Source organism: Pseudorca crassidens, chromosome 7, assembly GCF_039906515.1.
Source record: "Pseudorca crassidens isolate mPseCra1 chromosome 7, mPseCra1.hap1, whole genome shotgun sequence".
Classification (NCBI taxonomy): domain Eukaryota; kingdom Metazoa; phylum Chordata; class Mammalia; order Artiodactyla; family Delphinidae; genus Pseudorca; species Pseudorca crassidens.
In genome coordinates, this window is record NC_090302.1 from 61,146,618 (window position 1) to 61,174,249 (window position 27,632).

Genomic DNA, 27,632 nt, shown 5'->3' on the forward strand with positions numbered 1-27,632 from the left:
TTCTTTTCCAAAACCCAGCTTTTGGATTTGATTATTTTCTCTCTCTCTCCCTCCCTCCCCCTCTCCTGTTTTCAATTTCATTGACTACTGCTATAATAGTATTTCTTTTCTTCTTGCTTTCCAATTAAATTGTTCTTTTTCAAGTTTCCTAAATTGGAAACTTACAGTATTAATTTTAATCTCTCTTCTCTTCTAAAATATTAATTTAGTGTTAAAAATATCCCTGTAGCTCTTGCTCCCACTTCTTCTCACAAATTTTGATGTGTTGTAATTTCATTTTTATTATTTCCTACATAATTTAAAGATTTCTCTTGATACTTCTTGATACTTATTTAGGAATGTGTTATTTAATCTCAAAAAGTTTTTGGATTTTCTGTCTACCTTTTTGCCAATGATTTTTAGTTTAATTCCATTGTTATCTGGGAACATAATTGTTAGATTTCTTTTTTTTTTTTTTTGACTATGGTGCATTGTAGTGCTCAGAATGTGGTCTATCTTGGTATATGTTACATGTAAGTGTGAAAAGAATGTATATTCTACTGAAGGTGGGTGTAGTATTTATACATGTTTATTAGAACAAGAAGATTGATTGTGCTATTCTGATCAATTATATCCTTTCTGATTTCTCTACTCCCTGATCTATCAGTGAGGATGTTGAGGTCTCCAGATACAATAGTGGGTTAGTCTATTTCTCCTGCAGTCTATCACTTTTTGCCTCTCATATTTTGACAATGTGTTGTTAGTCACATACACATTAATAATTATTAAGTCTTCTTGAAAAATTGATCCCTTTATCATAAAGTAATGGCTCTCTTTACACCTGATAGTTGCCTTACTCTGATGTCTGCTTTGCCTGATATTCATGTAGCTATTTTAGCTTTCTTATTTTTAGCATAGTATATATGTTTTACACTCCTTTACTTTTAACTATGTTTTTATATTTAAAATATTTTGTTAGGCAATATATAGTTGGGTCATTTTTAAAAATCCACTATGATAATCTCTATTTTTCAATTGGAATATTTAGACCATTCACATTTAGGGTAATTATTGATATAGTTGAATTAACATCTACTATGTTTGTAACTATTTTCTATTTGTTGAGCTTGTTCCTTGATTTTTTTCTTCCCCTTATCTTCTGTCTTCTTTTATTTTAATGGAGCATTTTACTTAATCCCACTTTCTTTCTTCTCTTAGCATATCACTTCTTAAAAACTAGCTGTTGGCCCTGTGCTTCCAGTATCTATTTACAGCTAATCTAAATCTATTTTCAGTAAACACTATAATATTTCATTGATAGTGGAGTTACTTTATAACAGAATATTCCCAGTTACTCCCACCTATCCTTTATAAAATTGCTGTTATTCATTTCACTTATCCTTATTTCACTTATTCTATAACCACAGGTACATTGTTAGTATTCTGAATAGTTTTCTAGTAAATTAATAATAATATAAAAATGAAATATTTTATTTCATTTTTTTCCTTTTATGGTATCTTCCTTTTTAAATGTAGATCCAGATTTCTGCTCTATAACATTGACTCTCTGCCTGAGGAAATTCTCTCAACATTTCTTGCAGGGAAAGTCTGCTAGTAATTAACTTATTGTATTTGTTTTCTTATAAAGTTTTTTTTTTCTACTTCACTTTTGAAGGATAATATTGCTCAATAAATATTTCTAGGGTGATTTTTTTTCTCTCAACAGTTTATTGAGAGTTTCTAATGTGAAGCCCATTGTAATATTTATACCTGTGCTTCTGTGGCTAAAGTTTTTTTTTTCCTCCCCACTGACATTTTTCTTTGTCTCTTTCTTTTTTTCTTTGTCTTCAGTTATTTGCAGTTTGAATAGATATGTCTATTTGTTGATATTTTCATATTTATCCTGATTAATACTTTTGAGCTTCCTGGATCTGTGTCCTGTTTATAATTAATTTTGGAAATTCTTGACCATTATTACTTCAAATATTTTTTCTGCTGCATTCTCTTTCTTTTCCTTCTGGCATTCCTATTAATATATGTTAGAACCTTTGAAGTTGTCCACATTTCTTGGATACTCTATTCTGTATTTCATTCTTTTTATTTTTCCCCTTTTCATTTCAGTTTGGAAAATTTCTATTGGCATATATTCAAACACAATCTTTGCCTTGTTGTGTTCAGGCTACTGATGAACCTATGAAAGGCATTCTTCATTTCTGTCTATAATATTTCTTTATTTCTAGCATTTCTCCTAGAGTTTCCATCTCTCTGCTTAGATCACCCATCTTTTATTGTATGTTGTCTATTTTCTCCACTAAAGTTTGTAATATTTCAATCAGTTACTTAAATTTCTTATCTAAAAATTCTAAAATGTATATCATATGTGAGTTCGGTTCTGATACTTTGTCTCTTCAGACTGTGTGTGTGTGTGTGTGTGTGTGTGTGTGTGTGTGTGTGTGTCTGCATTTTAGCACATTTTGTAATTCTTTTGTTGAACATAGGACATTACATATCAGGTAATAGGAACAAAAGTACACAAGACTTTAAGTGTAAATTTTTTTGGCAGTCTGCCTGGGAATTGGGCTGTATTTAGAGTTTTCTGTATCTCTAGTTAATATGCCACCCCACTGTCTTCTGACCTCCATGGTTTCTGATGAAAAATTACCTGTTAATCTTATTGAAGATCTCTTTTACATGAAGAATATTTTTCTTTGTTTTCAAAATTTTCTTTTTGTCTTTGGTTTCAATAATTTGGTTATGGTATAATCAGGGGTGCACATATTTGAGTTTTTCCTAGTTTGAGATTGTTGAGATTCTTGAATGTGTAGATTAATATTTTCATCAAATTTGGGAAATTATCATCATTATTTATTCAAGTATGTTTTTATGCTCCTTTCTCTCTTCTTTTTAACTTGATTTCCCACTATTGAATTTTGGTGTCTGACAGATCTCTGAGGCTCTGTTTGTTTGATTTTTTCATTTTTTACTTTTTCTGTTCTTCCAACTAGATAATCTCAAATGACCTGTCTTCAAGTTTATTCTTTCTTTTTTATGTTTTCAAATTTGATGTTGAATCCTTCTACTACATTTTTCACTTAATTTATTGTACTTCTAAACTCTAGAATTTTATTATATTTTATAATTTCAATCTGTTAGTTGATATTCTCTATTTGATCAGACATTGTCATCATACCTTCCTGTACTTCTTCAAGCATGATTTCCTTTAGTTCTTTGAATATTTTTATAATGACTGTTTTGAAATCTTTGTCTGTTCAGTCTAACATCTGGTACCTCTCAAAGGCAATATTTTGCCTCCTTTTTTCCTTGGGGAAAAAAAAGGAGAAAAATCTGGGTCAGATTTTTCTGATTATTTTCATATCTTACCAGTTTTTGTGAATTTCAGTATTTTGGTAATATAGCTGCTCCATGTACTAAATCTCATTCCCTCTGTTCTGGTCTCATTACTATTGTTGCATCCTTGTTATTTGTTTATTATTTTGATGGGTCATTTTAGTGAAGTCTATTTCCCCAGCAATAGGCACTGTCTGACATTGCTCCATAGAGAACACAGATTATCAGCATCTGTACAATCACTGTAAGATACCAGAAATTTTTAGCAGGGATGTCTTTGTCCCTTTTCCTGATATCTTCATTAAGCTACCTTATACTTTTGTTATCACACCCAGCTGCTAGGCTCTACTAATTGCCAGATGATTGCTCCATTTTTTTTTTTTTACACTGCCATAGGGTATATGTTGGAATAAACAGGGTATAAAATCCTTGATTGTTTGGTTTAATTATATTTGGGTAGGGATAGTTTTGTGGTCATGCTTAGTGGTTTATTTTGACCCCAGGAGAGCTCTTCTTAGCTATTTCTTGGTTCTCTGCTAAACTAGCTGGTCTACAGTTTAACTTGTTTTGCTCACAGAACTATCAAACTCTTCATAATTACTTACAACCAAAATTTCCTTTGTTTTAGAGAATGCCTTTAAACTGGGATTTCCCAACATCATGTTTCAAATAGAATCTGTTCCTTTGGGTAGATATTCAGAGCTCTCTGTGCAAAATCTCCAAGCCACTGTTCCAGGTATTGGAGAGGGGCCATAAACTCTGGTCATCTCAGCTCACCATTCTGGGGATGGAATCTCTGCTCTGTTAGCAAACTCGGTTTTGGGCAATATGGACCCTGCTATTCTCAACCTGCCACACTATAAGTGGTGGCTGTGTGGAGAAAGAGAGCCCTGACCTCTTGGCCAAACTCACCATGAATTTTGCCTTAGAACTTACAGGTGTAGTGGATGAGAAGCCCTGGAAGACACTGGTGGTCTGCCTCTCCCAGTGAGGCCCAGCATTCCTTCATTAAGAGCTGAAGGGATTAGGGAGGCCCGTCTTCCAAGCCACATGTTTCTAGAATGGAGATTCCCTCATGATGAGCTTGGGAAGACAACAGAGACGATCATGGCTGACGTGCCACAGATTTCACTCTTCTTATCTAGATTTAGTAGATATTTTTGAGCAAATATTTCTCCCTTTACTGTATACCATTGGTATAATTTCCTGAGATTATTGATGATTGTGTTTTAAGATAATTTCACCAATTATTGTTGTTTCACTGAAGAGTGGGTCTGTGGGTCTCCTCACACTGCTATTCTGGAAGTGCTGCCTTTCAGAATTTCCTTAATATTGAATTAAATTTCCTTAATAGTTAAAGGGGCTATTCATATTATCTATTTCCTATTTTATGAGATGATGTAGTTTGTAAATTTTGAGGAATAGGTCCATTTCATCTAAGTTTTCAAATATATGTGTGTGGAGTTGTTTTTAGTATACACTTATTATACTTTAGATATACCTGTGGTCCTATCCCCTCTTCAATCTTGATACTGGTAATTCATATATCTTTCTTTTTTCTCAGCCTTGCTAGAGGATTGGCAATTTTATTGATCTTTTTAAACAAATAAGTTTTTATTTATATTTTCTATTATCTCAGAATTTTAAATTTCATTGATTTCTTTTATCTTTATTATTTTCTTCCTCCCTCTTGGTTTGTGTTTATTTTTTATTCTTTTTCTAGGTTATGGAGTGGGAGTTTATTGATTATTTTCTCTTTTCTAATGTATATTTTATTGCTACAGTTTCTTTGCTCAGTACTGCTTTAGGTGTGTCCCTTGAATTTTCATATATTTTATTTTCATTTTTATTGAGTTAAATGTATTTCTCTATTTTCTTTGAAACTTCCAGTGCCCCCACAGATTGTTTAGAAGATTGTTGTTTAATATTCACTTGTGTGGAGATTTTTCTGTTATCTTCCTGTTACTGATTTCAAGTTTGATTCTATTCTGGTCAGCAAACACACTCTGTTTGATTTCAATTCTTACCAATTTCTTTAAGATCATTTTATGCCAACTATATTGTTAATTTTGGTTTATGTTCTATGGGCACTTGAAAAGAATATACATTCGGCTGGCTTGGGTTGAAGTGTTCTATACATGTCAACTAAATCCTATTGTTTGATGGTGTTGTTGATTTCTTCTACATCCTTGCTGACTTTATGTGTAATTGGTCTATCAGTTGTTGAGAGAGGAGTGATAAATCTCCAAAAATAACTGTGGGTTTCTTTCTTTATCCATTCAGTTCTGTTGGTTTGGTTTCACACAATTTACACTATGTTGTTTATTGCTTATATATTTAGAATTCCTATGTCTTCTTGGTAGATTGATGCTCTCAGTATTATATAATGCACCTCTCTCTCTGGTAATTTTTTCTCTGAAGTCTATTTGTTATTAATATAGCCAGTCCAATTTTCTTTGATTAATATTTGAATGATATATCTTTCTCCATCCTTTTCCTTTTAACCTGCTTATGTTGCTTTATGTGAATTGCATTTTTTGTAAACAGCATATAGTTGGGTTATATTTTTTAATCCTCTTTGCTAATCACAGGGCTTTAATTGATGTATTTATATCATTTACACTTAATGTAATCATTGATATATTAGGGTTTACATCTGCATTTTACTTTTTGTTTTCTGTTTTCTCTGTTTTATTTGTGTTTTCTATTCCCTGCCTTCCTGTGGGTTATTGGACATCTTATAGAATTTCATTTAATTCATCTATAGTGTTTTTAGTGTATGCTTTGGTGTATCTCTTTAGTGGTTGCTCTAAGTATTTTATTATATGTACATAACTTATCACTCTTTACTGGTGTCCAAACTTTACCTCTGTTAACCCCTCTTTGTTCTCCCCCAAGTATAATACAGTCACATTAGATATTTCCTTTATAGGCATTTAGAACTGCATCAGACAGTGCTGTAAGTTTTCCTTCACTTGTCAAACATAATTTAGAAAACTCAAGAGGAGGATAGACTAACATATTTCCCTATAACTTTGTGCATTATGTTCTTTTTTCCTTTTTGATATTCCAAGCTTCCTTCTTTAATTATTTTCTTTTTGTATAGAGAACTATCTTTAGCAATTCTATTTGGGTATATCTTCTGGGGACAAATTCTTAGTTTTCCTTCATCTGGGAATATCTTGATTTTTTGTGAAGTCCTTAAAGATATTTTTGCTGGACATAGGAATCCTGGTAAATAGTCATCTTTCAGCATTTTAAAAATGCTATTCCATTTCCTTCTGGTCTCTATGATATGAGAAATCCACCATAATTAATGTGGTATTTTTCCCCCTATAGGTAAAGTGTCCTTTTTTCTTCCTTGGTCTCCTGGTTTATTGCTTTTAATTTACTTTGCAGAAATTTGACCAAGATGTGTCTTGGTGTGGAATTATTTGGGCTTATTTTGTTTGGAGTAATCTTAGTTTCTTGGGTCAGTAGGTTGATTTCTTTTGCCAAATTTTTGGAAGTTTTCAGCAATTATCAGGTACTTTTTCTCTCTCTCTTTTTTCTTTTCCCTTATTGAAACTCCAATGATGTGAATGTCAGATATTTTTTTATAGTCTCTCAGGGGTTCTTGAAGCCCTGGTCTTTTTTTTTTTTCTTTTTCAGTCCATTTTCTCTCCATTGTTCACATTGGATAATTTCCTTTGTTCTGTTTTCAAATTTATTCTTTCCTCTGTCTCCTGCATTCTGCTGTTGAACTCATCATTTGTCTTTGTTGTTAAGCTTATTCCTTGTTTTTCTGGAGGGAGCCTTTTTAATTTTTTCCGTTTTAAAATTTACCTTTGGTTCTTATTTTTATCTTCTATTTCTTGACTGAGACTTTTTCTTATTTGAGATTTTATATTTTTTAATATTTTTAACTGAGGTGAAATTTCTTGTTGAAGCAGTTTTATGATAGCTTCTTTAAAACCTTTGTCAGATAATTCTAACATCGCTGGCATCTCAGTGTTGGCGCCTATTGATTATCTTTTTCTTGAAATTTAAGATTATTTTGGATCTTGATATTACATGTGATTTTTAATTAAAACTTGAACATTTCAAGTATTATATTAAGAGACTCTCAGTCTTATTTAAACCTTCTCTCTTATCTGTCTTCTGACATTGCTCTAGTAGGGAGTTGGTCATTGCCTCATTACTACTGGGATGTAGTAGAAGTTTAAGTTCCACATTTGGCTTCAATTGACACCAAAGTGTGTCTCCTTATTACTGCTGGGTGGAGACTGGAGTTCTGGCTCCCCATTAGTCCTCCACTGTTAGTTCTCTGACTTGGAGGAGTAGCAGAGTCTCATTACCTCCTCACATGTTCTCTACTCAATACTCATAGAGGGGAGAAAATATTTGCCTTCATTATTTCTGGGCAAAAGTGAAAGTCCTGACTCCCCACTAGGCCTCCTGTAATATCACTCTAATGGAGAGAGGTAAAATAACTCATTAGTACTGGCAAGGGTGGAAGTCCCAGATATCCAACTGAACTTTGCTAGTTTGTAGTTGGGGTAAGGGTGTGTGTGTGCATGCAGGGGTTGGGATGGGATGGGGTAGGATAAGGTGGGTGTTTGCTGGAGTAGAGCAGTTATTGTCTAAAACATTTGTTTCTAGGCTCCTGTTTTTCTAGTCCTCTGGCTATGGAGAGGAGGCTTTTATGGGGCATTTTTTTTTCCTGTGCTTATTGGCATACCCAATTTACAGCTTCTTTAGGTCTCAATCTAGAATATGAGAAGCAGAAAGAAAAATCAAGGAAACCACTACTGTCTTTCCTTGGGTCCCATGTTTCTAGCCAATCTATCTTTTCTGTCTATCTTTCAGAAGTTGTCTTATGTGTGTTTTATATTATAATGTTTTTGTTTATAGAGTTAATTCATGGAAAGAATAGAGGAAAAGACATCTATTCCATCTTCTCTGAAGTAGAAGTTTGGCAATACATTTTAAAAAAAACAGGATTTCATATGTTTGGGGCACTATGGAATTAGATTTAATATGAGACCTTCCATACAACAAAAAGTGGAATAAAAGCAGAAAAGATCATTTAATAATTGCAACTGACCACAAGACAAAATATAAGACCAATTCTTTGAATAAATTCAGTCTATTTATTTTTTTTTACTATTTTGGTTTTGAACATATGTATGTGCATATGTGTGTGTGTGTACATATTGGAATTATTAAAATTGAACTGTATGTGCTTATGTGCTTGACAAAGAAAGAAGCAAAAAATTAAAAACCTTTAATAATATATTTCGAATGGTTCAAGTGATTATATCCAAAACTGTTTGTTACTTTTTTCACACTGAGTATTATTCTACCACAAAGGTAATTTTTATTTCCCCAAGTTGCATACAAATTACCTCATCTGATCCTTAACTAAAGAAACAACAATTGATTGCAGCACTAATGGAAAAAATGGTTTGAGTTAGACTTGTAAGAGCAAGAATGCCAGTCTCCATTGTGATTCATTCTTAAGCAAATTTCAGGGTTAATTTTGATTATAAATTATTTTTACTTGGTTTCCTCATTTTGAAATCTAGCTAATGCTTATCTGAATCATGATTTTAATAGTTCTATAATTGTTTAATATTTTTGTCTTACACTATGCTCTTCGTATTTATGGAAAATGAATTACTGCTATACATGCAACCAGGAACTGGAAAGTACTGTTGTATTTTAAGAGTTCCCATGCTCCTGTAGCTTTCCAAAAGTACTTTTATTTTATTTTCACATTCATAAAGAAACTTACCTTAGAGGGCCACTCAGTAATTGTATTATATATACATAGATAGACGTATGCATGTACACACACACACACCAAGAAATAGCATAGCGATAATAGAAGGAGAAATAGAATAGTAGAAATTACATTGGTATAATATCGTTTATCCTAGAGTCAAATAATTTTTAAGGTCTCAAAGCTCCTTCAGGGTGTCACTATACAAAAGCATAGTAATATTGTTAATGTCAATGATGTAACCTTCAGTCACTGAGAGATATTTAAACAAGTTCAGCATACTTTTAAAGAAATGAAAGTAATATAAATACAGTTAATTCTATGCCAAATAGTTATTTTGTATTTTTTTGTACTCCATCTTATTTAAAAAAAGATTGTAAGTAACTGATAACAGTACATAAAGTTTAAGACACCATAAGTTAAAGTAAGAAAAAATTACTTTGAAAACTATAGCTGGTAATAAACTAAATTTAAAAACTAACTTTATGTGCCAAGCATAATGACTGCCACTCTTTATTTATTTATCTATCTATTCATCTGTCCACCTATCTATTTATTTATTTACATATTTATTTATATTCTTGTTTAGTAATTTTTTTGTTTTGGATTTTAAAAGGATAAATTTTAAGGTCAAGTGAAGTTATTTGGTACATTTTTAAGATAATAAATTGTTAGTTACTTGATTATACTAGATGAAACATTTATTAGTGCACTTAGATTTGAGGCTTCAGTAGAGCATAGAAAATAATTAAACATCTATATGTATATTGCTCAACAATGTGCATATATGTGGAATTACTGGATTTCATGTATACTTACTAATGCAAAACTATTAATTTCAAAGAGACAGTCCTCTTAATATATCTTACTTTTGAAATAAAATAGAATTTTCTCTCTGTCCTACAAATGTACCCCAATTACTATAATGCAAGAAAGTTTATAAGTGAATGGATAGTACAATTTATTTTAAACTGAATCTAAAATATCCCTATCACATAATGATACTTAATTTCTCTTATCTACTTTAAAATGATTATATTTCTTTTTTACACTATTAATGAATCTTTATTCCTTCAAATTCTCTGTATAATTATGCTATACTCATACATAAAATAAAAATAATATCTACACTTAATTTATAATCTATGCTGATCTTTGAAAAATGTGGTTTAATACTTAAAGCTTTGCTGAATCAGGAAGAATATGTTGAGGGGAAGTCTAGTCTATGATATTTCTTGTTAGTCTTCTAAAAGATGAGCTAAGTAGCTAAAAAGTATAGAACACTCCTAAGAGTTTAAAGAACCCTTAATTCATCTCTCTAGTGTACAATGAATCTCTTCTTTGAGCAGGTTTATTTCTTTTATCAAACAGGAACTCATGTAATGAATAGCTCTGGTATAACACAGTGACCATGTTGTGACAGATGTTTCTGGGTGCAGGAGTCATCTCAGTGATGAGGAATGGAGAGACCCAGCATAATACAAGTGCACAAGACAGGCAGACTTTAAAGAGATAATTTCCATTCAACTTTGAGAATGATTTGGGCCTTTATAGAAGTACAATATCCCTCAGTGATATAAGCTTGAAAAAGGTTGAATAGGTGTTAAGAAATTTTTCTTAAATACATCAGCACAAGCCCTGCCTCAAGACTTCCAATCCTTCTTTTCCAGGTCTGTGAACATTTTTTCCCTGTAAATAGTTGCCTTTCTTACCTTGTGTGCATGTGGATATTATGATATGAGGAGAAAAAAGGGGAAAAAAAAGAAAACTCGGATAAGGATACATTTAGCCTAATTTTTTGACATGACGTTACTTTGTCTTTGATTTCTGATTCTGTGTTGGCCTTAAGCTTCATTTACAGTAGCTATAGTTAAGCCTCTGAACTTTTAAAGTTCAATTCTTAAAAAAAGAAATAAAAGAAAAAAAAAGTCAGTGCTGACCTTCAGTGATTGGGGTAATGAATTCTCAGGCTTTAAAATCTCATAGACTCTCTCACAAGAGATCAGTTTCTGATGCTTTGGTCAGGTCAGTATTACCAGAAAAAAAGATCTTTCTAATGATAAATTTAGTTCAAGATATCTGCTCCCAGTACAAGCTCAAATGTGAGAGGAAAGGGCACTGTGCCTCTTCCTATTGACTCATTGACTTCTCCGGAATCATGTACTTTCTAAAGCAGGAGAAACGCATCAAGATGATCCATGGTCATACTTGGCTCACTTCTATGGTACTATTAGAAACAAGAAAATTACTCTTAGTTCAGACAGGAACCAACAAGAATCTGAATCAAGCCCACAAAGTATTGAAAGGCAACTAAGGTTTAGGTCTGTAGTTTTAGAGAAAAATGGTCATTTCTGTGGCTGCCAACTTGGATAACTTGTGGCCTTTTTTAGCAGGCATGCAAAATAATACACAGAATGTATCAGTCTTTTCAACAAAAAAAGGAAAAGAAGAAGAAAAACTGAGACTCATGGCTATAAAACCTTTCCTATTAGAAATATCATTTAGTTTTATTGACTAAGTAGTACAGGAAAATCATTTTAGGTATGTTTGCTCCAAAAAGGAAGGAAATATTTTTACAGTTGCTTACTTTCTAAAGGTCAGTTAAATTGTTCGGATTATGGTAAAAATTATTTTGAAGACATTAGTTAAGTTAAATATATGCAACTTATATATTTGAGTGAAATACTTTTTAAGATGAAGCAATGATTGCAGGTGTGAAATTTGTTGCTTAATGCACTTGTCTGAAGGACTTAAAACCTAAAATAATTGAGTGGTGTGGATGTACTTAAAATATGACAAAAGAATTGGTGTTCTCAGTAAATCAAGATGAGGAAATTATCTTTAAATGATAAAACAACTGATAATGTCCCACAGTCCTCAGAAAAGAAATTGCCCTACCTCAGGATCAGAGCAGGGAGTCAAATCTCCAGAAACTTGCATTCTGAACACAAAGGTCTACATTAATCAATAGCTTTGGTGGGACCAAAAGCTCCCATGTGAGAATCCACCAAAAGCAGAATCAAATTGCTACTTATATCTGTGGGGTGTTAAATTGTGATTTATCATGTATTGTGCTAAAAGCCTTTACATCTGCCAGAGAGTCTCAGAGTCATGGCTGGAGGGAGCCCCTGAATGTGTATACTCTAGAATGTAACTTTTTCTCCCATTATGCTTTACTTTTTTGGATTTGGCAAGAGAAGTATGAACTTGGAAGTTAAAGTAGAGAATAATAGTGTCTCAACAATTCCCTTTGGAATAAATTATAACAGTCTGTGTCTGCATCCCATTGAAATGCTATTTGGAAATAGTGGCTCTCTTTTCTTTTTGGCAATAGTGTTATCAAACCCCTATACACTAAGAGAACGAGAAAGAGGCACTAGCACACATAAGCAATCAAAAATTTCTTGAGATGCCTGAAAAATAAATTCACTTCACAAATACTGGTTTGTAAGTTAAGTGCAATAAAATATGCTAAATCCAGTTTTTCTAAAGATGGAATAAATTGAAAATGTTTCAGATGTCAATGCAATGGAGAAAATGATGAAATGCATGCATAAATTATCCTTTTGATAGGAATATGGCAATCCATTTTGAATAATGTTTAATCAAAGAGAAAGTAAGAGGAGTGACATCAGCATCATGGCAACACAAGACCTCCCTTATTTTTGCCCCACTACCAACAACAAAATTTCAGCATCAATTCACAGGCCAAAGTGCTTTTGAGGATCTGTGGGATCCAGCACCATACACCAAAGGAGCCACGGGAGTCTTACCCACCCACTCGTCAGATAACAGACAGACAAATCTTGGTCTGGGCTGTGAATGCTTCAGTGGCCCATGAACCACTCTAGTCTCCTTGTCATGATATAGGAGGCCCTGGAAGACACTGACTTAGACAGTCACTCAAAGATGAGAGAGCTTTTGTGGAAGTCCCAGGTTTCCAAAGAAGTTACAACATTCTGTGAGACCAAAAAATATGACTTCGGATACATCGGAGTGGGTAGGAGGAACAGTTTGACTTTTTGCATGTCACCCATCCCCCAAGGAAGCACAGCGTAGAGCCAAAAAAGAATTTCATTTGCCTGTAATTTATCCCACAAGGAAAAAGGGAGAGTGTGTGAGTGAACACCTGGTTTCACCAATTGTGTGGGACACTGCTAAAGGTGTTCATTTTGCTCTCACCCCATCCAGAGTACTAGATCAGAAGTTTTGTTACAGGGAAGGGGGCAGTAAGAGTCTGGGAGAGTGGCAGATAGGAATCTTGAAGGATATTAAAAGGATGTGGATCCTAACTGCATGGTAGATTTCATTAAGAAGCTCACCCATGAGCTCCTGGGAATGTCCCACCAATGGATCCCCTCAAATGGCCCAGAGACACCCTCAATGCTCACCACACACCACAACTCTCACTCCTCTCTGGGCAGATCCATGTGCACACTCTCAATGGTGGCACAAGCAGGCTTTGGCAGATGGCTGGTGAGCCTGGGCAGAAAGTTGGAAGAATCTGTTGTGTTTCAGGATCCAGAGAAGGCTTACAATCTTAAAGATTCTGCCACAAGAATAAGGAAGAAGTGTGGAACAGATGCATCTGTAGATGGCCTGAGAAAGTTGCAGAATTTCTAGCAAGGCAGACAGAAGTATTTCTCTCCCCAAAGCAGTAAAGCCTAGAGGAGGAGACTGCTACTTCAGACATGAAGACAGCAAAACAAAACTACAAGAAATATGAAAAATGAAGGAAACATGGTTTCACCAAGTATCACAATAATCTTCCAGTAACTGATCTCAAAGATATGGATATCTCCAATTTACCTTTTTAGATAAAAAGTTCATAATATCTATTTTAAATAAACTCCATGAGCTACAGAAAAACCCACAGAAAGACAATTCAGTGAAATCAGGAAAAAGAAACCCAAAATGATAAGTTTAACAAAGAGAGAGAAATCATATAGAAGAACCAAAAAAATTCTGGAGTGGAAGAATATAATGAATGAAATGAAAAAATAGAATAGAGGCATCAACAGCAGACTTGATCAAGCAGAAAAAAGAATCAGTGAGATTGAAGACAGGAACTTTAAAATTACCCAGTCAAAAGAGAAAAAAAGGAAAGGGTGAAAAAAAGTAAAGAAAACCTACACGAGCTATGGGATATCATCAAAAGGACCAATTTATGAATAATTGGAGAGCCACAAGGAGAAGAAAGGGGTGGGGGAAAGAAAGCTTATTGAAAGAAATAATGGCTAAGAATTTCCAAATTCTGGGGAAAGATTTGGACATCCAAGTTCATGAAGTTCACAGGTTACCAAACAAAATCAAATTAAAGAGATACTTTTAAAGGCACATTATAATAAAACTCAAAAGTCAAAGAGAAAGACTCTTAAATGTAGCAAGAGAATAAAACCTTATAACTTACAAGGAACCCTCATGAGGCTATCAGTAGATTTTTTAGCAGAAATGTTACAAGTCAAGAGAGAGTTGGATGATATATTCAAAGTGTTGAAAGGAAAAAAAAACTGCCAAACAAGAATATTATATTAAGAAAAGTCATCCTTCAAAAATGAAGGGCAGATAAAGACTTTCCCAGACAAACAGAACTTGAGGGAATTCGTCACCACTAGACTTACCTTATAAGACATGCTGAAAAGGGGTTTTCAAGCTGAAATGAAAGAATGCTTATTAGTAACATGAAACATATGAAAATATACTACACACTGATAATGATAAGCATATACTCAAATTCAGAGTATTCTAATGCTGTAATTTTTTGGGTCACTAATCAATTAACCCTAGTATAAAGGTTAAAGGACAATAGTATTAAAAGTGACTATAGCTACAATAATTTGTTAATGAACATGCAATATAAAAAGAGGTAAATTTTGACATGAAAAATATAAAATGGGAATGAAAGGGTAAAGTTTTTGTATGCAACTGCAAGTTATCAGGCTAAGATAGACTTCTATATGTGTAAGTTATTTTATGTAATCCTCTTGGTAACCACAAATCAAAAAACCTATAATAGATTTATAAAAGACAAAGAAAAGGGGATCAAAGCACATTCTTAGAGAAAATCATAAATTCACACAGAAAGGCAGTAAGAGAGGAAAATATGAAAAAGGAAAGCATAACAAAGCCAGAAAACAGATAATAATATGGTATTATTTAGTCCTTACTTATGAATAATTACTTGAAATGTAATTGCTTTTATTCTCCAATCAAAAAACATAGAGTCAATAGTTGAATAAAAAAATGATATCCAACTATGTGCCACCTACAAGACACTCATTCCAGCTTTAAGGACATACATAAGCTGAAAGTGAAGGGATGTAGAAAGATATCCTATGCGATTAGAAACCAAAAGAGAACAAGGATAGCTATATTTAGGTAAAACAGACTTTAAGCCAAACACAATAACAAGATACAAAGAAGGTTTTTATATAATGATAAATTCATCAAGATATAATTATCTGATATTGCTTGCAATTCAGAGCACATAAAGATATTAATCAAATACTAACAGATCTGAAGGGAGATATTGACAATAATACAAAATAATAGGGGACTCCATTACCCCAGTTTCAACAATGGATAGATCATTTAGACAGAAAATTAAAACTAAAAATTTGGACTTCAACCATACTTTAGACCAAATGGATCTAACAGACATCCATAGAACATTCTATTCAACAGCAGCAGGATACACATTCTTCTCAAGGGCACGTGGAACATTCTACAGAAAAGATCATAGGTTGGGCCCATAAAACAAGGCTTAGTCAATGTAAGAAGACTGAGATTATACCAAGTATCTTTTCCAATTACAATGGTATGAAAATAGAAATCACTAACATGTGGAAATCTGGAAAATTCACAAATGTGTGGAAATTAAACAATATACTCCTGAACAAGCAATGGGTTAAAGAGGAAATCAAAAGAGAAACTTTAAAAAGTCTTAAAACAAATGAAAATGAAAACACAACGTACCAAAACAAAGTCAGTCTAAGTGGGAAGTTTATAGGGATAAATGCCTGCATTAACAAGAAAGAAGATCTCCAAAAAAATATAATAATAATTTTACACTGCAAAGAACTAGAAAAAAAGAACAAACTAAGCCCAAAATTAGCAGAAGGAAAGAAAGAACAGAGATAAATGAAATAGACATTTGAAAAAAGAATTTAAAAATCAACGAAACTAAGAGTTGTGGGGGTTTTTCTTTAAAGATAAACACAATATACAAACCTTTAGATAGACTACCCAAGGCAAAAAGAGAGGATTCAAATAAATAAAATCACAAATGAAAAGGAGACATTAACACTGACCTGACTGAAATATAAAGGCTCCTCAAAAAATTGAAACTGGAACTACCATATGATCCAGCAATTCCAGTTCCATAGGAACTTGAAGTAAGAGCTTCCCTCCCATGTCCATTGCCGCATTCTTTACAGTAGCCAAGAAAGGGAAAGAACATAGTATCCGTCGTGTGTGCATGTGCGTGTGTGTGTGTAAGGGAATGTTATTCATCTCTAAGAAGGGATTCCTGCCATTTGCAGCAACGTGGCTGGACCTTGAGAGCATTATTCTAAATGAAATAAGTCAGACGGAGAAAGATAATTACTGTATAGTCTCATTCAGATGTGGAATCTAAAAAAATCTAACTTGTAGAGACAGAGTAGAATGGTGGGTGCTAAGGGCTGGTGTGTGGATAAAATCTGTAGATGTTGATCAAAGGGTACAAACTTCCAGTTATAAGACAAATGAGTTCTGAATATCTAAGTACAACATGGTGATTATAGTTAATAATATAGTGTTATATACTGGAACTTGCTAAGAGAGTAGATCTTCAATGTTCCCACCATAAAAAAGAAATGGTAATTATGTGATGTGAGGGAGGTGTTAGCTAATGCTCTGGTGGTAATCATTTTGCAGTATATGTGCTGCAGATCAACATTTTGTATACCTTAAACTTACAGTATGTTATATATCAATTATATCTAAATAAATCCGGAAAAGTTTTAAAATAGAAAGTAAGAAAAATAAATACGTTTCTAAAATGAAAAAAGCATATCTCCCTTTCTCTTCCCTTAATCTGTTATATCTTTGCTAATAGCAAAACTTAATACACACATATTTGTACTTATGTGTATATATGTATACAATACGTATGTATATATTTATTTCTACATTCAAATAAAAGCATAACATATCTTTTATGTATTCCCAAAATAATCAAATGCACAATCTACTTCATACTCTCCCCTCACACAATAGAGAAAGGGTTAACATTTTAAAACTCCAAGCCAAATTTTAAAGTTAATGAGAAAAGTATATCTTCAAAATCAATGAAAAATAACCTATTGCTATCCTTTCTAAGATAACAAGGTTAATATAGATTTACAATTTCTCTTTTTCACTAGATGTTTAAAAAAGATGATAGAATTGCCAGCTGGAAATTAGTCAAGTAAACTGGCTTTTTGTTTCTCACCATATCAGGTTCATGAGAAAGTTGAAAGGGAATACTTTGATACTTTATCCTCAGGCATTTAGGACCACATATTCAGGATAAAAATGTAAATATCAGGTTTCAATCCATCTTAGTACTATTTCTTATTATTTTCCTCAGCTATTCCTAGTTCATGTGTTTTGTTGGGCTGTGTTGAAAGGAGAGAAAATAATTATTACTAAGATTTCTTCAGAGGTACCCGAAGATTAAGAAATTCACAACATGTATTTTTTAACCTACAACTGATCACTAATTTTGTAAACTATGCCAAAAATTCAACTTAATCTTTTTCATGTTAGTGAATGCAATAAGTATAATTGTGAAATGAAGGTAGAGAATATTTTGATGTATCTACACAAACATGAAATATAATCATATTCAGTTGGATGAAATATGATTAACTAATAGTAAATAACATTGAAAATGAAATTAAATTGAATTTCATTCGATAACTATAAAACACTCTGTTTCATTTATCAGAATAAATATGTTGTCTACCATGTTCTTAGCACTATGCTAGCCATTTGGTACATAGCCATGAAAAAAATTTTCTGTCCCTGGCCTCACAGAATATACATTTTAATAGACGATATGGATAGTAAACAAATAAATATATAGATTAAGTTGTGTCCATTTGGTAAAAAGCAGAACAGTGTGCTTTGAGAAAGTATAAAAAATTGTTCAATATGGAAGTTAGGAGAGGATCCCTGAGGAGTGGCATTGAAATAAGGTTTGAAAGTTGAAGAGAAGGAAACCAAGCTAACAGTGAGTAGAGAGGCAGCAAGGTTAGCGTGAGAGAAGCTTGAGTCATTAGAATTTTTCTTTTCTTATTTTTTTCTGCCTATTGGGAATAATAGGTTTATTTATTTATTTTATTTTTTTTACATCTTTATTGGAGTATAATTGCTTTACAATGGTGTGTTAGTTTCTGCTTTATAACAAAGTGAATCAGTTATACATATACATATGTTCTCATATCTCCTCCCTCCTGCATCTCCCTCCCTCCCACCCCCCCATCCCACCCCTCCAGGTGGTCACAAAGCACCGAGCTGATCTCCCTGTGCTATGCAGCTGCTTCCCACTAGCTATCTATCTTACGCTTGGTAGTGTATATATGTCCATGCCACTCTCTCGCCTCGTCACAGCTTACCCTTCCCCCTCCCCATATCCTCAAGTCCATTTTCTAGTAGGTCTGTGTCTTTATTCCCATCTTGCCCCTAGGTTCTTCATGATATTTTTTTTTCTTAAATTCCATATATATGTGTTAGCATATGGTACCTGTCTCTCTCTTTCTGACTTACTTCACTCTGTATGACAGACTCCAGGTCCATCCACCTCATTACAAATAGCTCAATTTCATTTCTTTTTATGGCTGAGTAATATTCCATTGTATATATGTGTCACATCTTCTTTATCCATTCATCCGATGATGGACACTTAGGTTGTTTCCATCTCTGGGCTATTGTAAATAGAGCTGCAATGAACATTTTGGTACATGACTCTTTTTGAATTATGGTTTTCTCAGGGTTTATGCCCAGTAGTGGGATTGCTGGGTCATATGGTAGTTCTATTTGTAGTTTTTTAAGGAACTTCCATACTGTTCTCCATAGTGGCTGTATCAATTTACATTCCAACCAACAGTGCAAGAGGGTTCCCTTTTCTCCACACCCTCTCCAGCATTTATTGTTTCTAGATTTTTTAATGATGGCCATTCTGACTGGTGTGAGATGATATCTCATTGTAGTTTTGATTTGCATTTCTCTAATGATTAGTGATGTTGGGCATTCTTTCATGTGTTTGTTGGCAGTCTGTATATCTTCTTTGGAGAAATGTCTATTTAGGTCTTTTGCCCATTTTTGGATTGGGTTTTTTGTTTTTGTGTTATTAAGCTGCATGAGCTGTTTATAAATTTTGGAGATTAATCCTTTGTCAGTTGCTTCATTTGCAAAGATTTTCTCCCATTCTGAGGGTTGTCTTTTCGTCTTATTTATGGTTTCCTTTGCTGTGCAAAAGCTTTTAAGTTTCATTAGGTCCCATTTGTTTATTTTTGTTTTTATTTCCATTTCTCTAGGAGGTGGGTCAAAAAGTATCTTGCTGTGATTTATGTCATAGAGTGTTCTGCCTATGTTTTCCTCTAAGAGTTTGATAGTTTCTGGCCTTACATTTAGGTCTTTAATCCATTTTGAGCTTTTTTTTGTGTATGGTGTTAGGGAGTGATCTAATCTCATACTTTTACATGTACCTGTCCAGTTTTCCCAGCACCACTTATTGAAGAGGCTGTCCTTTCTCCACTGTATATTCCTGTATCCTTTATCAAAGATAAGGTGTCCATATGTGCATGGGTTTATCTCTGGGCTTTCTATCCTGTTCCATTCATCTATCTTTCTGTTTTTGTGCCAGTACCATACTGTCTTGATTACTGTAGCTTTGTAGTATATTCTGAAGACAGGGAGCCTGATTCCTCCAGCTCCTTTTTTCCTTCTCAAGATTGGTTTGGCTATTCGGTCTCTTTTGTGTTTCCATAAAAATTGTGAAATTTTTTGTTCTAGTTCTGTGAAAACTGCAAGTGGTAGTTTAATAGGGATTGCATTGAATCTGTAGATTGATTTGGGTAGTAGAGTCATTTTCACAATGTTGATTCTTCCAATATAAGAACATGGTATATCTCTCCATCTATTTGTATCATCTTTAATTTCTTTCATCAGTGTCTTATAATTTTCTGCATACAGGTCTTTTTTCTCCTTAGGTAGGTTTATTCCTAGATATTTTATTCTTTTTGTTGCAATGGTAAATGGGAGTGTTTTCTTGATTTCACTTTCAGCTTTTTCATCATTGGTGTATAGGAATGCCAGAGATTTCTGTGCATTAATTTTGATTCCTGCTACTTTACCAAATTCATTGATTAGCTCTAGTAGTTTTCTGGTAGCGTGTTTAAGATTCTCTATGTATAGTATCATGTCATCTGCAAACAGTGACAGATTTACTTCTTCTTTTCTGATTTGGATTCCTTTTATTTCCTTTTCTTCTCTGATTGCTGTGGCAAAAACTTCCAAAACTATGTTGAATAAGAGTGGTGAGAGGGGGCAACCTTGTCTCGTTCCTGATCTTAGTGGAAATGCTTTCAGTTTTTCACCATTGAGGATGATATTGGCTGTGGGTTTGTCATATATGGCCTTTATTATGTTGAGGAAAGTTCCCTCTATGCCTACTTTCTGCAGGGTTTTTATCATAAATGGGTGTTGAATTTTGTCGAAAGCTTTCTCTGAATCTATTGAGATGATCATATGGTGTTTCTCCTTCAATTTGTTAATATGGTGTATCATGTTGATTGATTTGCGTATATTGAAGAATCCTTGCATTCCTGGAATAAACCCACTTGATCATGGTGTATGATCCTTTTATTGTGCTGTTGGATTCCGTTTGCTAGTATTTTGTTGAAGATTTTTGCATCTATGTTTATCAGTGATATTGGCCTGTAGTTTTCTTTCTTTGTGACATCCTTGTCTGGTTTTGGTATCAGGGTGATGTTGGCCCCATAGAATGAGTTTGGGAGTGTTCCTTCCTCTGCTGTATTTTGGAAGAGTTTGAGAAGGATAGGTGTTAGCTGTTCTCTAAATGTTTGATAGAATTCGCCTGTGAAGCCATCTGGTCCTGGGCTTTTGTGTGTTGGAAGATTTTTAATCACAGTTTCAATTTCAGTGCTTGTGATTGGTCTGTTCATATTTTCTATTTCTTCCTGGTTCAGTCTCGGCAGGTTGTGCATTTCTAAGAATTTGTCCATTTCTTCCAGGTTGTCCATTTTATTGGCGTAGAGTTGCTTGTAGTAATCTCTCATGATCTTTTGCATTTCTGCAGAGTCAGTTGTTACTTCTCCTTTTTCATTTCTAATTCTATTGATTTGAGTCTTCTCCCTGTATTTCTTGATGAGTCTGGCTAATGGTTTATCAATTTTGTTTATGTTCTCCAAGAACCAGCTTTTAGTTTTATTGATCTTTGCTATCGTTTCCTCATTTCCTCATTTCTTATTCATTTATTTCTGATCTGATTTTTTATGATTTCTTTCCTTCTGCTATCTTTGGGGGTTTTTTGTTCTTCTTTCTCGAATTGCTTTAGGTGCAAGGTTAGGTTGTTTATTTGAGATGTTTCCTGTTACTTAAGGTAGGATTGTATTGCTATACACTTCTGTCTTATAACTGCTTTTGCTGCATCCCATAGGTTTTGGGTCATCATGTCTCTATTGTCATTTTTTTTTTTTTTTTTTGCGGTACACGGGCCTCTCACTGCTGTGGCCTCTCCCGCTGCAGAGCATAGGCTCCGGACGAACAGGCTCAGCAGCCATGGGTCACGGGCCCAGCCGCTCCACGGCATGTGGGATCCTCCCAGACCGGGGCATGAACCTGCGTCCCCTGCATCGGCAGGCAGACCCTCAACCACTGCACCACCAGGGAAGCCCCTCAATTGTCATTTGTTTCTAGGTATTTTTTTAATTTCCTCTTTGATTTCTTCAGTGATCACTTCGTCATTAAGTAGTGTATTGTTTAGCCTGAATGTGTTTGCATTTTTTACAGATCTTTTCCTGTAATTGATATTTAGTCTCATAGCGTTGTGGTCGGAAAAGATACTTGATACAATTTCAATTTTCTTAAATTTACCAAGGCTTGATTTGTGACCCAAGATATGATCTATCCTGGAGAATGTTCCATGAGCACTTGAGAAAAATGTGTATTCTGTTGTTTTTGGATGGAATGTCCTATAATTATCAATTAAGTCCATCTTGTTTAATGTATCTTTTAAAGCTTGTGTTTCCTTATTTATTTTCATTTTGGATGATCTGTCCATTGGTGAAAGTGGGGTGTTAAAGTCCCCTACTATGAATGTGTTACTGTCGATTTCCCCTTTTATGGCTGTTAGTATTTGCCTTATGTATTGAGATGCTCCTATGTTGGGTGCGTAAATATTTACAATTGTTATATCTTCTTCTTGGATCGATCCCTTGATCATTATGTAGTGTCCTTCTTTGTCTCTTCTAATAGTCTTTATTTTAAGGTCTATTTTGTCTGATATGAGAATTGCTACTCCAGCTTTCTTTTGGTTTCCATTTGCATGGAATATCTTTTTCTATGCCCTCACTTTCAGTCTGTATGTGTCCCTAGGTCTGAAGTGGGTGTCTTGTAGACAGCATATATATGGGTCTTGTTTTTGTATCCATTCAGCCAATCTGTGTCTTTTTGGTGGGAGCACTTAGTCCATTTACATTTAAGGTAATTATCAATATGTATATTCCTATTCCCATTTCCTTCTCTTGTGTTTCTTGCCTAAAGAAGTTCCTTTAGCATTTGTTGTAAAGCTGGTTTGGTTTATTATGATTTTAGGCAGCCTCTCTGCTAATGGGTGGGATTGTGTTCCTGTCTTGCTAGTTGTTTGGCATAGGGTGTCCAGCACTGTAGCTTGCTGGTTGTTGAGTGAAGCTGGGTGCTGGTGTTGTGATGGAGATCTCTGGGAGATTTTCACCGTTTGATATTATGTGGAGCTGGGAGGTCTCTTGTGGACCAGTGTCCTGAAGTTGGCTCTCCCGCCTCAGAGGCACAGCACTGACTCCTGCCTGGAGCACCTAGAGCCTTTCATCCACATGGCTCAGAATAAAAGGGAGAAAAAGAAGAAAGAAAGAAAGAAAGAAAGAAAGAGAGAGAGGGAGAAAGAAAGGAGGGAGGTAGGGAGGAAGGAGGGAAGGAAGGAAGGAAAGAAGATAAAATAAAATAAAGTAAGATAAAATATAATAAAGTTATAATTATATATAAATAATATATATAAAATAATATGTAAAATAATTATTAAGAAAAAAAAATTTTTTTAAGAAAAAAACAACAAAAAAAGGATGGATAGAACCCTCGGACAAATGGTGGAAGCAAAGCTATACAGACAATCTCATATAGACGTATACACATACACACAAAAAGAGGAAAAGGGGAAAAAAATCATAAATCTTGCTCTCAAAGTCCACCTCCTTAATCTGGGATGATTTGTTGTCTATTCATGTATTCCACAGATGCAGGGTACATCAAGTTGATTGTGGAGCTTTAATCCGCTGCTTCTGAGGCTGCTGGGAGAGATTTCCCTTTCTCTTGTTTGTTCGCATAGCTCCCGGGGTTCAGCTTTGGATTTGGCCCCGCCTCTGCGTGTAAGTCGCCAGAGGGCATCTGTTCTTCGCTTTGGCTTACTCAGGGCGGGGGCGGGGGGCGGGGCACGGAGTTCGGGGCGGGCCTGCAGCCGCAAAGGCCGGCATGACGTTGCAGCACCGTGCGTTCTTCCGGGGAAGTTGCCCCTGGATCCCGGGACCCGGGCAGCGGCGGCCTGCCCAGGCTCCCCAGAAGCGGGGTGTGAATAGGGACCTGTGCTCGCACACAGGCTTCTTGGTGGTGGCAGCAGCAGCCTTAGCGTCTCATGCCCGTCTCTGGGGTCCACACTTTTAGCCGCGGCTCGCGCCCGTCTCTGGAGCTCCTTTAAGCAGCACTCTTAATCCCCTCTCCTCGCGCACCAGGAAACAAAGAGGTAAGAAAAAGTCTCTTGCTTCTTCGTCAGGTCCAGACTTTTCCCCGGACTCCCTCCCGGGTAGCCGTGGTGCACTAACCCCCTGCAGGCTGTGTTCACGCTGCCAACCCCAGTCCTCTCCCGGCGCTCAGACCGAAGCCCGAGCCTCAGCTCCCAGCCCCGCCCGGCCCGGCGGGTGAGCAGAGAAGCCTTTCGGGCTGGTGAGTGCCGGTCGTCGGCACCGATCCTCTGTGTGGGAATCTCTCCGCTTTGCCTTCCGCACCCCTGTTGCTGTGCTCTCCTCCGCGGCTCTGAAGCTTTTCCCCTCCACCCCCCGCAGCCTCCGCCTGCGAAGGGGCTTCCTAGTGTGTGGAAACCATTCCTCCTTCACAGCTCCCTCCCACTGGTGCAGGTCCCGTCCCTATCCTTTTGTCTCTGTTTATTCTTTTTTATTTTGCCCTACCCAGGTACGTGGGGAGTTTCTTGCCTTTTGGGAGGTCTGAGCTCTTCTGCCAGTGTTCAGTAGGTGTTCTGTAGGAGTTGTTCCACGTGTAGATGTATTTCTGGTGTATCTGTGGGGAGGAAGGTGATCTCCGTGTCTTACTCTTGCGCCATCTTCCCCTCGTCCTAGAATATTTTCTTGTATTCCTGTGGTGATGAAAGACAGAAATATCAAAGAAGAATGAAAAAAATAAGATTGCAGATCTAAGAAAGAGACGTTTTCAAAGATTTTATTCCATAGGAAGGAGTTTAGAAACTCGGGAATACGAAATAAAGCACAACAGATTTTTTCGAAGTGCATAGCTGTCTCACAAAGAGGGAATAAAGGCTAAAAAGAAGTAATAAGATAAAGAAAGAATAAATAAAGGAAATAAGGAAGTAGGGAATGAAAGAAGGGAAGGAAGGTAGGAAAAAAAGGTATGGAAATAGAGGTACAGCTTTGGAGTTTATGCACACAATTCCACTTTCATTTTATTTGCTAAAATCCATTCACAGTATCCTGTATAAACTTCAAAAAAGGGCAAGAAGAACTGGAGGATGAGGAAGTGAGCTTGATTATCAGCCGGTATATTCTGCCACAATTACCTGTTGCATCCTAGTTTGAAGTATTCATATGTTCTCAGAGAGAGACTTCTCTAACAGCCCTTTCTCTCTAATTTTTTTGCCGTTAAGTCCAATCCCATTTCTTCATATATATTTGGTTGACTGAGGTTTTTTTTATGGTTTTTCATCACTTTCTATATACAGATATATACATATTTATATGTATATTATCTGTTTTGTATGTACATCTTATATATAATATGTATGTAAACATAAATAAATGATTTCTATTTATGTATTTTTTACATAAAACACCCCCAAAACTTAGTGGTTTACAGCAAATAATGTATTATCATCATTCATGGCCTTGTATGTTAAACAGAGCTCAGATGCATGATCTTCATTGGTGTTTCCTATGCCTGTTTCAGTCAATAGTTGCTGGGCTTGGAATCATCTTAAGGCTCACTTGTGCTGGGTACCTTTACTCACATCTCTGGTTCGTCAGCTGAGATGGCTAGAAAGCTAACCAAATGCTGGTTAGCTTTATCTCTTTGCATAAGACCTCTCCACGGGGCTATTTTGGGCTAACCCAAAATGTTGCTATCTTGTGTTGGGCTTCCTACCTAGTTAATTTATCTATTTGAAGGCATAGTTACTATCTGACTTTTAATGATTTCCTGTACTTATGTCCATACAGTAAAGTCTTTCTCAAATAAGAAAAGTAAAATTTAAGGACTATTGAAGTAAATTGTACATATTATTACAATATTTAAAATGCTATTAATTTTTCTTTCTGTTTGTATCTTATTTAAGTAGCCTGATTCACCTTTTGCCTTTTGTGTTAGAAAACTCTTTCTGCACCCAGGCGCTTGTTCTTTTCTGTGTGTTGTTGTACTTAAACATAGTAATTACATATCTGACCCAGAGTAAAGATTATATCACTCTCATCTCATATATATGAGGTTGGCAAAGCAGCGGCATAATATTAGGAGTTATTTCTAGAATAGTTGTGCTCTGAATATTCCTACCACACAAAGTTTCAAAGACTTCTGTAGGATTTCATAACATAAAGTTGGAGAATGACTGTATATGAATGCCAAAACTAGTAATATCCAGAGACATGTATAAGTACACACATGGTATATAAATTACTACTGTGTTCAGTAAAAGGACTTATAAAGTGACTGTAATAATCATGCAAATATAAGTGTTTGGAAATTGTTAAGTTGTCCTGCTTACCAAGATAAAAGGAACAACTTGCTTTTATGTAGAAGGGTTGGTAGAAAGAAATAAGAAGCCAAGGGAATAATTACATATGCCTAGTTGTGGCCTCTGAAATAAAGGTTATATCTGAAACCCAGCTAAGCAGGCTAGAGATATTGACCAAGAAGAGACTGTAAATCACTGCTTCTGATTTCCATGGTTTTTATGGTTCCCACTCTTTCTATTAATTTAATGATGATGAGGAAGGTCATGTCAAAATAAAATAAATCATCCTCAGAGACTTAGTAATCACATAGCCTTGGTAAGCTCTACCTGTAGGAACGATGGGGAAAAAGTTTGGGAGGCATTTTTGAAGAGGACAAAATGTAAGATAAGAGATCAGAAGAGAATGATTGGATTCTGAAACAAAATGCACTCAACTTGTGTACTCTTTGCTCTGTCTCTCACATGGTCAGAGTCAGTACAAAATGTCAGTGCTTTGTAGAAAAACACTGTCTCATTCAGTATGCCTGCTACATCAGAGATGCATTCTCCTTGTCTCATGAATGAATTGTCTGGAGATGTAATCTATTGTAGAAGTTTGCCATTCAGATTGCTCACTACCCCCCAACTACTGCAAGGGAGGGTCAAGTCCATTATAAGTTCTTATGAGTAAGACTAGAAAACCAAAACCTTGGACAAAGAGAGGCCATGAAGAAGTTATGTGTATATTCATGCTACTCCTGGGAAACAAATTTAGGCAAAATTGCAACATGTTCTTTCAATAACTTTTTCATATCATACCCAAGATGGAATTGTAACAATTAAGCAAATCTTTTATTAATATTGTATTTTTTCTTTTTCTATTGCAACACTAAATAAAGCACTTACTGAAATCCTTTCATTCATCAGGGCCAGCTGATGCAATCAGCTTTGCAATCTTTTCTAACTCCAAATGCATATTAACTGTTATTTCCTCTATATACCCATGATACTTACTAGCCCCTTGTTATCAAAGTCTGAGAAATATAGAACCTCAGGGACCAACCTAGGCCCAAAGAATTAAAATTACATTTCAGCAAGATTTTTAGTTTCACTGTATAGTTTAAGAAACACTGATTAGATATTGCAGAATAATTTAATGTAATTTTCTTTAGATGATAGGTAAAATTTCATCTCTGTATTATCCATTATATTATAAGTTCCTTGGTAAAAGGTCCTGTGTCTTATTTTTTGTCTCAGTATCAAGCGCTATCAAATTTTCTTGTTCCATAA